Source organism: Phascolarctos cinereus, unplaced genomic scaffold (genome assembly GCF_003287225.1).
Source record: "Phascolarctos cinereus isolate Bilbo 61053 unplaced genomic scaffold, phaCin_HiC Scaffold_2;HRSCAF=192, whole genome shotgun sequence".
Lineage (NCBI taxonomy): Eukaryota > Metazoa > Chordata > Mammalia > Diprotodontia > Phascolarctidae > Phascolarctos > Phascolarctos cinereus.
This window is the reverse complement of record NW_027555625.1, coordinates 159905144-159917909: the sequence shown is the minus strand read 5'-3', so window position 1 is coordinate 159917909 and position 12766 is coordinate 159905144. Positions and strand designations below refer to the sequence as shown.

At 40.7% G+C, this 12766-nt stretch overlaps 1 protein-coding gene across 3 annotated transcripts in view; it reads right to left on the bottom strand.

The window, feature by feature from the left end:
* Window positions 1-12766, bottom strand: part of OVOL2 (ovo like zinc finger 2) — a 50048-nt gene that overhangs the window by 16927 nt on the left and 20355 nt on the right. The gene's annotated exons all lie outside the window — the stretch shown is intronic.

Here is a 12766-nt window from a genome sequence, read left to right as displayed (position 1 = left end):
AAGAGTTGTAGGTTCAGGCTGCCACAATAACCACCTTTTTGTGGTGAGAACACCATTCAATCCTTGTTAATACAATGGGTTCCCAAGTGAAGTCCTTCAGCCAATCCAAGCTCCCAGGTTTTCTGGCCCAAACAAAATGGTCCATGGACCCATGTGTGACCCAAGGAATTCTATCCCAGCTGGACAAAGGTGGCCTATGTTACACAATGATTACTGGGGCAGGCTGCTCACTGGCACGTATCCTGAGAACAGTGCCCTTGTGAGCTGTTTGAAGGATTTCATCCAAAAGTTCCACACTTTTGATGCCCTCCTGCAATCAATCAACAACAATTTATTAAGCACTTACTATGTGCTGAGCACTGTGGTGACAAAGAAAGCAACGGGGGCAGGGAGGTCTCTACCTCCAAGGACAGCACATTCTGAGGAAGGAAGCAACTTACGTAAATCAGCACATGCAAGATAAACATAAAGTAAACCAAGATGGCCAACTGCCAAGACAGAAGTCAGTCACTAACTTCGCCAATGCCTTCAGGAGTCAGTAACAAGATCTGTCACAGAAGAAAAAACAAAACAAAACAATCCCTGATCTATTAGTTCCTGAAGACCCATCAGAATCCTCAGGGAGACAACCGAAAACCCACCTATGATCATCAGAGTGCATTCTCCAGTTTCTCTGGCCCTACCCCAATGGCCAGAACACTGTACCCTGACGACCCCAAGCCCAAACCCACCTCACACCTGAACCTGCTTGATTACAATTCCTTTATAACACAGAAGCTGTCTCTTCTGCTGTCCGTTTGTCCATTTTATTAGCAAACTGCCAATACAATGGTGATTGTCAGTGAATGGTAATAACTAATACATTCTGCAGTGCTAGCTCAGGGAACCACAACTTAAGAAGGTTATTGAGAAAAGGTGGCTAGGTGTTGAAGTAGATCAAGTGCAGGGCCTGGAGTCAGGAAGACTCAGTTTCTTGAGTTCAAATCTGACCTTATTTACTAGTTATGCGACCCTGGGCAAGTCACTTAACCCTGTTAGTCTCAGTTTCCTGGTCTGTAAAACGAGGTGGAGAAGGAAATGGCAAACCACTCCATTATCTTTCCCAAGAAAACCCCATCACAAAGAGTCAGACACAGCTGAAAAAATGACTGAACAGCAACAAACTGAGAAACAGGAGAGATAATGTGGCACAATAAGTAGAAAATTGATCTCAAAGTCAGGAAGACTTGGGTTCACGTCTTCTCAAAGCAAATTGGGCTTGTAACCCTGGGCAAATCACTTAACCCTTCAGTGCTCTAAGTTACAGAGAAGGTGCCAGACTACATTTGTAGAGAGTTTTCTCCTCCTCTCCATACTGATGGAATCACAAGCTCAGTCCTTATCAGTATCCCTAAAAATAAAGTGCAGTGTCCAGAACAAGGCAACCAGGACAGCAGAGAGAAAGAGCTCTGAGTCTATGACATGGAAAGATCAGTTAAAGGAACCAGGCATATGTAACCTGACAGAAAGAAGACTGAGCTGAGGACATGAGAGTCATCTTTGAATATCTGAAAAACTGTCATGTAGAAAAGATAATAGGCTTTTTTGTTTAACCTGACAGTAGAACAAGGAGCTATAGGTATAAGTTGCAAAGGGGAAAATGTACTTTTTTTTTAAACTTTATTAATTTTGATTTATCATCAATCACTTTCATAAGCTTTTGAGTTTTAAATTTTTCTCCCCCTCCCTCCCCCAAAATGGCACGAAATCTGACATAGGCTATACACATACATTCCTATTAAACATAGTTTCACATTAGTCATGTCGTAAGGAAGAATTTGAACCAATAGGAGGAACCATCAGAAAGGGGAAACAAAACAGAAGAAAAAAATAGCAAATAGTATGCTTCAATCTGCATTCAAACTCCATAGTTCTTTCTTGGGATGTGGATAGCATTTTCCATCATGAGACCTTTGGAGATGTCTTAGATCCTTGCCTTGCTGAGAACAGCTAACTCTATCAATATTAGTCATTGCACAACGGGGCTGTTACCATGTACAACGTTCTCCTGGTTCTGTTCACTTCACTTAGCATCAGATTATACAAGTCTTTCCAGGTTTTTCTGAAGTCTGCCTGTTCATTATTTCTTATAGTACAATAGTAGGAAAATGTATTCTTAAGATCTAGAAAGTCTTAACCATTAGAGCTATCCAAAAGTAGAACAGCCCCCTTAAGAGAAAGTGCCCCTGCCCCCAACCTTGAAGGTCTTTAAACAGATGGTGGGTGACAACTTGTCACTTGTTATCCTAAGGATTCTTCATGTAGGCAAAGCTGACTGAATTCAATGAATGTTTATTAAGCACCTACTATGTGCCAGGCTGTGCTAAGTGCTGGGGATACAAAAAGATTTTAATTGGCATTTAAAGAAAGCCAGGGTGGTCAGTAACTGGAGTAGAGGACAGAGAGCATTATAGGCATGGCAGATAGCCAGAGAAAATGCCAGGAACTGAGAGATAGAGTGTTTTGTTTTTCAATAAACGGGCAGCTTCTCCAATTGGTATGTAGCTCCAGTACAGCAGGAGACCCCATAACCATGGGGGTGGAGTGGGGAAACATCCGGAGTACCATAGACATTGCATATTCCCCCATTCCTGGTTGTATTCTGGCCTTCCATCTAAATGACCTTTGGTTTTATGAATTTCCAATTCAGCCCCTCACCTGACCTACTGACATACCAAAAGGAATTTTCATGGGCTAAGGTCACTTTTTTTTGTGCAATTGGGGTGAAGTGACTTGCCCAGGGTCCCACAGTTATTAAGTGTCAAGTGTTTGGTCTGAGGCTGGATTTGAATTCAGGTCCTTCTGACTTCAGGGCTGGTGCTCTATTTACTGTGCTACCTAGCTGCTCCCTAAGCCACTGTTTTGAACTCTAATGTAGTTCATGTCTCCTCCCCACCCTACCCCCAACATACACCCACACCGTAATTTATGAGAAGTTTTTCACGGTGCAGAATGATTTCTGCAAGGTTGTGGTAAGCACCATCCTCAGTCTGGCCAGTATGTCCTTAGACCTCTCTGGTCCTACATCTATTTTTCCTGAAAGTTAACCACTAAAATGAAGTATCATACCTTGGGGGACAGGGAAAGGAGGGGGAGGAGAGGAAGGAAGGGCAAGAAAGGGAGAAAGAACCTCACAGTCAAAGCTACATTTTAGAGGAGGAAATGAAATGTCATAGCCCATGCAACCCTATTATCTTACGGAACTACCATATAACCTTGAACACATTCAGATTGTCCACCATCTCAACGAGCAGTAGCTCATTGATGGACATTATTCTTTATAGCTGCTTTAGTTTTTTTCAAACAAAGTAATCAATCCACATTTATCAAGCACCTACTAGCTAGGACTAGTACAAAGACAAAACCCACAACAGTAGCTGCCTTCCAGAATTTTATACCCTACTGAAGGGATACATCCCGTACACAGATGAGTAAACACAAAATGTATACAAACTAAATTAAAGAGGTAGAGAGCACACTGGCCTCTTGAGCCAGGATTATGATGCGGCAGTGGGAGCGGGGCGGGGGGGGGAGGAGTCAAAGAAGGTCTCACTTAGGAGATGGCACACTAAGCTATAGAGATCACATTGGTTGTTGCTACTGTTCAGTCATTTCAGTTGTATTTGACTCTTCATGACTCAATTTAGGGTTTTCTTGGCAAAGACACTGCGGTGGTTTGCCATGTCCTTCTCCAGGTCATTTTACAGATAAGATACTGAGGCACCATAAGAGACGGAAATTAGTTAATGTGCATTCTATACTTGAGGAATAGACTGCAAAGCCCCACAGGTAGGAAATGGAATGCCATGGATGAGAAACAGTAAATAAGACGGACCATTTGTCTTCCCCCACTGAACACTGGACTGAAGAATGTGTGAAAAGAAGTAACGTAAAGCTACAAGTTTGGGGCAACCAGCATGTAATTGCCTTACCCTGGAAATTAAAATACAGATTCTCCACTGGCCAGAAAGGATGGCTGGGCAGTAGACTTAAAGTTCTGTCAATCTGGCAGCAATTTCTGGGCCTGACACGTCAGCAGTAACATCCCAGGCTCAACTAGCCATTGCTGTTCAGTCATGTCTGACCTCTTGGACCACACTGTCCATGGGGTTTTCTTGGCAGATAATGGAGTGGTTTGCCATGTCCTTCTCCAGAAGATTAAGTCAAAAAGAACCTAAGTAACTTGCCCAGGGTCTCACAGCTAGTAAGTGTCTGAGGCTAAATTTGAACTCAGTTCTTCCTGACTCCAGGCTCAGCACTCTGCTTTACATTCTATAAATACCAGCTGCCACATTCAGGTTGCCCATCTGTTGCTCTTCACCTTTATTATACCTCTAAGAGGCAGCTAGGTGGATAGAGCACTGGGCTTGGAATCAGTAAGACCCAAGTTCAAATTTAGCCCCAGACACTGTCTAGTCTATCACTAACTGGCCAAATCAATTAATTAACCTCTCTCTGCTTTAGTTTCCTCTGTAAAATGAGATGTTAAACTCAAGGTCTTCTAAGACAGCAGTCGATCATTTTGAATTTTACAAGACATGGCTATCAGAAATGTTCTATCATTATGGGACAAATTTATCTGATTAAAGATGAAAGATAATTTGGTTACTAATCATAAGCTAAGGTGTGGTTGTTCACAGTGTGACCGAACAAGATAAGATGAGAGAGAAAGATGAAAGGGAAGTTTTTAGAACGGCATTGGCTGAATTTGAAGCCAGAAGTAATGGATACTACAGTTGCTGTTTCGGAGTTAAGTTCAGCTTAGCAGAAAAATAGTTTGAAAGCAGAGAACCAGAGAATTCCCTGGGTAGATCAACTAGTTTGGCTGAAGCCTAGTAAGATATTAGTAAAGTTCAGCATGGACCAAATCAACTTAGCAATAGAAGTACTGGTTCAATACAGAGGCTATGTTCATCAAGAAACTTTTTTAGACCATGCCCAAGACAGGAAAAAGGACACTGACTAAAGTTTACAATTCTAGAGTTGTAGAATTCCTTAAGCATATAAGTTTTCCTCATTTTGGGGCATTTTTCTCTGTATGCCCACTCTCCTCAACAGCTATTGGCTTCATTGATGAAAAAGTGCAACCCAGGATTATTCCTTCATTTGCTTTAATATGAGTACCTGTGATGTTACACTAGGTTTCAGATCTAAAAGTGTCATGATTATGAATGTCTGCTTTTGTGTAAGTGGAAACACACTGGCAAGGGCCAAAGTGGTGGTCAGAGAAATTATAATCCCCCACAACCAACTATTCTCTAATACTCTGAGAGAATACGACTGTAACTGTGTGGTGGTAGGACTTCTCCATGAACCTAGAACAGCCAGCATTAGGAGGCTGACCAAGATAACTTAGCACTATGCCCGCATGAGAGATGTGAGACACTTCTGGACACTGCATTCACCCATTACACTAGCAAAACATGACTGTAAGTTTCCTTATTTTATAACCTAGTTGATAGTGACAGTCAGAGCTTTAATGAATAATTATTTTGTTTTTTCATCTATGCAAGGAAAATACACCTTGTTGAAAGAAAGACTTTAAGCCTACATTTGCTCTACCGAGTCCATTTGTTTTGTTAATCAACATATCACAATTACAATGGGAAAGTGGCAAATCATAAAACAAAGAAAATAGAGAATAATAAAGAACAAATCCTGCTGTCTCCTCTGACCACAGTATTAATTTCCCAGTAATTCTGATTAGGTATTTGTGGGTTAGTGGTATGGCTTATAGCTCCCTGGATACTGAGCTTGAAAGAAATGTTTGAGGCCTACTAGTCCAGGTCTTTCATTTTATCGATGAGGAAACGTAGACATTACTTGCCCGAGACCACATGGGTGACTATGGCAGAGTTAGAAATTCAGGTACTCTGGTGAGAGAACCAGTGTTCTCACCACTACAATACGCTGCCTTCTGGTTAACCCATACTGGGGTCTTTGGTGATGGTCAAGTTGTACACGGCCCAGAAAATATGCACAACCTCCAACTTCCACCCTTGATCTACTGGTACCATTTTATACCAGAGTAGAACTAAGATGGCAGCTAGGTGGCACTGTGGAGAGAGAACCAGGCCTGGAGTCAGGAGGACCCGAGTTTAAATCTTATCTCAAACACTTGCTAGCTATATGACACTGGGTAAGTCACTTAACCCTGTTTGCCTCAGTTTTTTCACCTGTAAAATGAGCTGGAGATGGAAATGGCAAACCAGTCCAGTATCTTTGCCAAGAAAATCCCAAATGGGGTCACAAAGTATGAGACATGACCGAAATCACTCAACAACAATAGTGGAGGATAAGTAGTGGAGAGACCCAAAAGGGTCTTCTCCTGATGCCAAGAAGGAATCCCAAGTGAATATTTTTTATACCTGGAGCATAATTTTTAGTTGTTTCTGGGCAGATTATCCAGGCAGACAACAAAATTTACCAAGCTCCTTTCAACACGCCAGGTAAAGAATGCCAGGTGAAGAAAGCACTGGGGACCACCTAGGAGGCACAGTGGATACAGCTCTGGCCTTGAAGTCAGGAGGACCTGAGTTCAAATCCTGCCTCAGACCACACACTTGACACTTACTAGCTGTGTGACCCTAGGCAAGTCATTTAACCCCAATTGCCTAGAAAAAAAGAAGGCACTGAGAATACAAAGAAAGACAAAAAATAATCCCTGCCCTCAAGGAGCTTATAGTCTGATGGGGAGGACAATATGAGAACAACTATGTACAAACAAGCTATTAGACAGGACATATAGGAACTAACTGATAGAGGAAAGGCACTAGAAATAAAAGGGATTGGGAAAGGCTTTCTGCCAAAGGGAGAAGCCAAGGAATCCAGGAGGTGTTTATGAGAAGGGAGACTATTCCAGGCATGAGGGCTGGCAAGAAGACATTCGAGGAGTCACGGCATGGCATATCTTCTTTGAGGAACAAAGAGGCCAACATTCCTGGATGGAAGCTTATGGACCACTTGAGCCCCTCTGCTGTCTCTTTTTTTTAAACCTACCATTTCAATACCTAATAGCAAGTACACCAAAAAGTGAATCCAGGCAGGAAGAAGAGGGGAAATTCATTTAAGTCAATCGGCCTATTTATTACAAGCTCTGTTAAAGTTACAATTGATGAACAGTGAAATATCTTAAGCTGTAAAATTTATTTGTTTTCTGTTATCCATGTTTTGCAAACTTTCTAACACAGTAATGTCAAACTCTTAGAAACCAGCCACTGAACTCTACATAAGGATCCCTACAGGCCACATATTGACTTAGAAAACCACAAGTTAACATTATCTATGTTGTATCGTATTTTTATTTGTTTTTTTTTTAATTTGTTTTGTTAAACATTTCTATCTTGTTCTGAAGTTAAGAGCTGGACATCTCTGCTCTACACCTTCTACCAGTGAAACAGGAATTATCTTTTCTCTTCCAATAAGATTGTACATACAAAAACCTTTTAAAAAAAAGAAAGGTAGGAAAAGGACTCTATGTAAAGGTGGTGTATTCTTTTTTATTTAATACTATACATGTTAATGTATCCTTTTGAAAAGAAACATCAGCATTATCCTCAAGTGAAACATGCAAAAGCAAAATTCCATCACGACAAGATCTCTATGATTTATCTGCATGTTTCAGCTCCAAGTGGGACTCAAGAGGACCAGGCTGTGACTGTGTATTCAGACCACACCTTTCTCTCTGTGAGCCAGCCATGGCCAAAGAGCAAGAATGGGGGATAAACTGTACTTCTCCAACTCACTCTGAGTGTCAGGGTCAACCCAACAGGTGTTAATTGGGGCTTTTTTTTTTTTAAACCTTGAACCTTAAAGTGAAACCACATAAGTAAAGTGGGGGAAACAGAGCTGAAGCTCTGCATTTACTGGCCCATCATGGAAGTCTTGGATCCAATGTGCTGAGCTTCCAGGGCTAGAAATTCTAGCCTGGGTTGTCTATCTCCCAGGATTGACTTTTTTCCAGGCAAAAACAAAAACAAAACAAAGACAAAAAAATTCCTACTTGCTAATCATCTTTCTAAGAGGTCAGTTTATTTCCTCACTCCATCCTTGACTCTTACACACACTTGCTTTCTACTACTTTGACATTTATTTGTTTCATTCTTTGCATTTGTAACTTGCCTTCCCAAGGCTAGCATAGTGACTGGCATACTGCAGGCAAATATTAACATTTGTTGGTTGACTTACTGATCATAATTAAAAGTTATTTGTTAACCTACAGTTTTTTACTATCTCCTCTTCTAGACTGTAAGCTCCATGAGCGCAAGGATCCCATCCAATGTGTATCAACCTAGCAAAATAGCCACTTAATGAATGTTTGTTGAATTGTTTGAACTAAAATAAAATTAATTTAATTCCAAGCTGTTTCCCCATCTGGAATGCCTTCTCTGTTCCTCTCCAACTCAACTATGTCCTTCTCCCTCAAGACTAATTCTCATTTAACCTCCTTTACAAAGACTTCTATAATACCAGCTAGTTTACTCCAATTTAACCCCAATTCCTAGGATAACAGATTTAGGACTGGAAGGAACATTAGAGGTCACCTAGTCCAACCCTCTTCCCCCATTTTACAGATGGGAAAACTGAGGCCCAAATATTAAAAGTGATTTGCCCAAAGTCACATAGATAATAAGCAGCAACAAAGCCAAGATGTGAATTAAGGTACTGTGATTCAAAATCCAGTCTTCCTCGTTGACTCTCCCATACACATATTTTGGGGCATCTGAATTAAGTTTACATTTCAACTTAGCAAACTAATATGTGAACATCACTGTATTAAGCTAAGACTACGGAGACAAAAAAAGAAAAGGCCCTTGCCCTCAAGGCCTTACAGTCTACTGGGGAGATGGCATATACAAAGAAGAGTAAATATTTAGCGTTCTATCTTCCTTTTCCCTTGTTGGACTATAAATTCTAGCCTAGGCACTCAGCTCATTTTTTAATCCAAAGAACTTGAAATGCAATAAACACTCAATAAATGTAAACCTGAGGGGCTAGCTAAATTCTGGTTGCCTCACGTTCTGTTGGAGGGGGATGCAGATGGACAGACTTGAGATCACACACACACAGAGCATTAAACACCATTAATGGAGCTCTACATCCACACTGAAAAGAAAAACTTTTCAATGAGGACCTTCTACTTTCATATGCCCTGAGAGTTCAACTTAGGCACAATAGATTTTAGCCAATATGGTCTAAGCAATGTGGAGTCTTTATTGATCAAAGGGTGACTCGATCCACTGTTCCATACTGCAACTGAAGTAAAATGTAATTAACTGTATAATGAATGTCACATGGGAGGCAGCTGAATGGTAGTGTAATAGAGAATACAGGCACAACATAGACTGGCTCTAAGCTCCTTATTAGTCACCTAACCTCCATCTCAATGTACCCCAGCCAATTCTCTAAGACAATAAATTAGAACAGTTGCTGACATGCATCAGCAGAGGGAGTTTCCTCACTGAAAAAGCCCCATGCCAATGAAATCATAAAAAATAATGTCACATATCCTAATCACACACAGAGATTTTTCTACATCATCATGATCACTACTGACATTTATATAATTCTGCCAAGTGCTTTACATAATATCCAATATGATCCTCACAACATCCCTTTGTATAAAGTAATGTGCTACAGATATTTTATCACTTCCATTTCACAGATGAGGAAAATCAGGTTGAGATCAGCAAAGTGCCTTGCCTTGCCAATCATCAGACAGCTAGTGTTTGAAGCAGGATCAGACCCAGGCTGTCCAAGTCCATTATTCACTGCTATCAAGTCTCCTGCTATCCACTCTGATGAAGAGACAACTATTGAAAAAACTCGGATTCTTTCGTTACACCCATTGAATGCCAAGAGAATGACCACAGAAGACCACCAAATGGAGAAGAGCAAAGATCTGGGGCCTTCAGATGATATCTGTACTGAGCAGAACCCTCATCATACTGCTTGGAGTCTACAGTTATTTTAATTAAGTCCTTCTTTTTCCTGAATCAGTTGTCTATACAATCCAAATACAACGACTACTGGCTTAGTCCCCAGTCTCCTTGTCTACTGTACAAACATCCTCGGAGAACCCTTTCCTTCACTTGTGTGCGTGAAACACTTTCCCATTATCATTGTCAAACACTGGCAAGTGCAACTAAAACCACATTAAAATGTAACTGGGAGATGTTTAACAAAATAAATAAAATACAATAATACCTTTACATTTTAAGACTAAGTCAGTATTTGGTCTGCAGGGATCCTTACGTATGTATGATTAGTGGCCCCCACTCTATTTGAGTTTGACACCATTGGGTTGGGGCAGGCAGTTTGGTGCAGTGGATACAGCACTAGCCCTGGAGTCAGGAAGACCTGAATTCAAACGGGGCCTCAGACACTTATTAGCTGGGTGACCCTGGGCAAGTCACTTAACCCTGTTTGCCTCAGTTTACTCATCTGTAAAATGAGAAGGAAATAACAAACCACTCCACTATCTTCACCAAGAAAACCCCAAATGGGGTCAGGAAGAGTCGGACACGACTAACTGACAAAACGCCATGGCCACTGAGTTAGAAGACAAGGAAAACTTAATGCCTTTTCCAAACAGGGACATGAAGGGACACGAAGGGACAAGAAGCAGTGTATGCCAGGTCAGAGTGGGAGGCTGGGGCAGAATCTCAAGCAGAACTAAACTCTCCCTTCTTCTGTTTTTGTCCTTTCAAAAGGAACAGAGCGCCATTTAGAACTAGGCTCATTTCCCAGGAAAGTTGTATAAAATATCAGTGGGAACAGTGCCATCAAGAACTACTATCTTAGCAGTCAAAGAAGACAGAAGAACATGGAATAATTAACAGTAACTTGGATTTGTCCGGTTCTTCATAATTTTCCAAATATTTTCACCTGTACATCCCACTTTGTCCCCACACTAACCATGAGGCAGAGAGACCAGGGTCTTATTATCCCCATTTTATAGACAAGGAAACCAAGGCTCAGGTCACATGACTTGCCCTAAACCCTGTAGCTGCTGAGTTGCAGAGCTTGTAATAAAAACCAAAACCTTCTAACTTCAGATGCAGTGCTCTTTCTTCCATACTGAGGGGTGGGAGAAAAAGGGGAAGGAGAAAACCATTAAATACCTACTTTGTGCCAGGCACTATGCTAAGCCCTTTTCAAACATCTTATTGGTTCTTCCTAACTCTGTGAGGCGGGTGCTGTTATTATCCCCATTTTACAATTCAGGAAACTGAGGCAGAAAGAGGTGAAGCAACTTGCCCAGGGTCACATGGCTAGTAAGCATCTGAGGCTAGATTTGAACTCAGGTCTGACTCCAGGCCTGACACTCTCTACCCACAGCATAATTTCCCCAAAAATGTTCCTTCCAATAGACTTTGGGACTGGGAAAAGACAAGGTTGTAAGAAATGATGACTGAGAAGTTTAAAGAAGGGGAAGATCTATATGAAACAATCCAAAGTGAAGGGAAAAAAAAGCAGCATTAAGCAAACAACATATACAAGCCCTAAAAATAACAACAATGATGCATCAGTATTAACAGCTGTCATATTTCTTGCTTTCTCAACGGGTGGGGAAGAAGGTAGACAAGAAAGGGGAAAGAATCTGGAACTGAAAATAAAAAGAAAAAAAAACTATAAAGAAAAGCAGCCTAAATTCAGTGGGCAATCTTGGCCCCAGAGAACCAATGATGAAACCCAATTCCTCATCTCTTAGTCAAAAAGTAAGGGACTAGGAGACTGTGAATACAGAATGGAGCAAATGCACCTGACCTTGCCCCTACCTTGACTGGTTTTGTTTAGCTATTAGCGGTTTTTTCCTTAGTAGGCAGGCTCAATGGGCCAGAAAGAAGCGTATCAAAAAAGGATTGCTTCATAAAACAAGAGCATTAATAAAACTTTCAAAGAAAAAGAATGTGTCCCTTCTATAAAAGACCACTGAATCACCTAAACTTTTTTCTTCAATAGTCTAATGATTTTTCGTTGGCTTGGGCACTTCCACCAAAGCAGACCACTACACTTCAGGACCTTAGTAGAAGGAAGACTTTTAAGAGCTGCTATGGCATATAATGGAATGCTATTGTGCTATAAGAAATGATGAGCAGGCAGACTTCAGAAAAACTGGAAAGATCTGTATGGACTGATGCTGAGTGAACTGAGCAGAACCAGGAGAACATTGTACACAGTAACAGCTGCGTGTGATCCATGACTGTATGATGACTAACTTTGACAGACTTACCCTTCTCAGCAATACAAGGATCTAAGACATCTCAAAGGTCTCATGATAGAAAATGCTATCCACCTCCAAAGAAAGAATTATGGAGTTTGAATGTACACCAAAGTATGCTATTTGCTATTTTCTTTCCTTCTGTTTTATTTTGTTTCCCCTTTCTGACAGTTCCTCCTACTGGTTCTAATTCTTCCTTATAACATCACTAATGTGGAAATATATGTTTAATAGAAATGTATATATATATATATATATGTGTGTGTGTGTGTATATATATATGTACACATATATATATATATGTACACACACACACACACACACACACACACACACACACATATATATATATATATATATATATATATATGTGTATATGTATATGTATATGTAGCCTACATCAGATTGTACCCCATCTTGGGGAGGGAGGGGAAGAAAAATTTGAAACTAAAAAGCTTATGGAAATGACTGTTGATAAATCAAAATTAAAAAAAAAAACTGCTG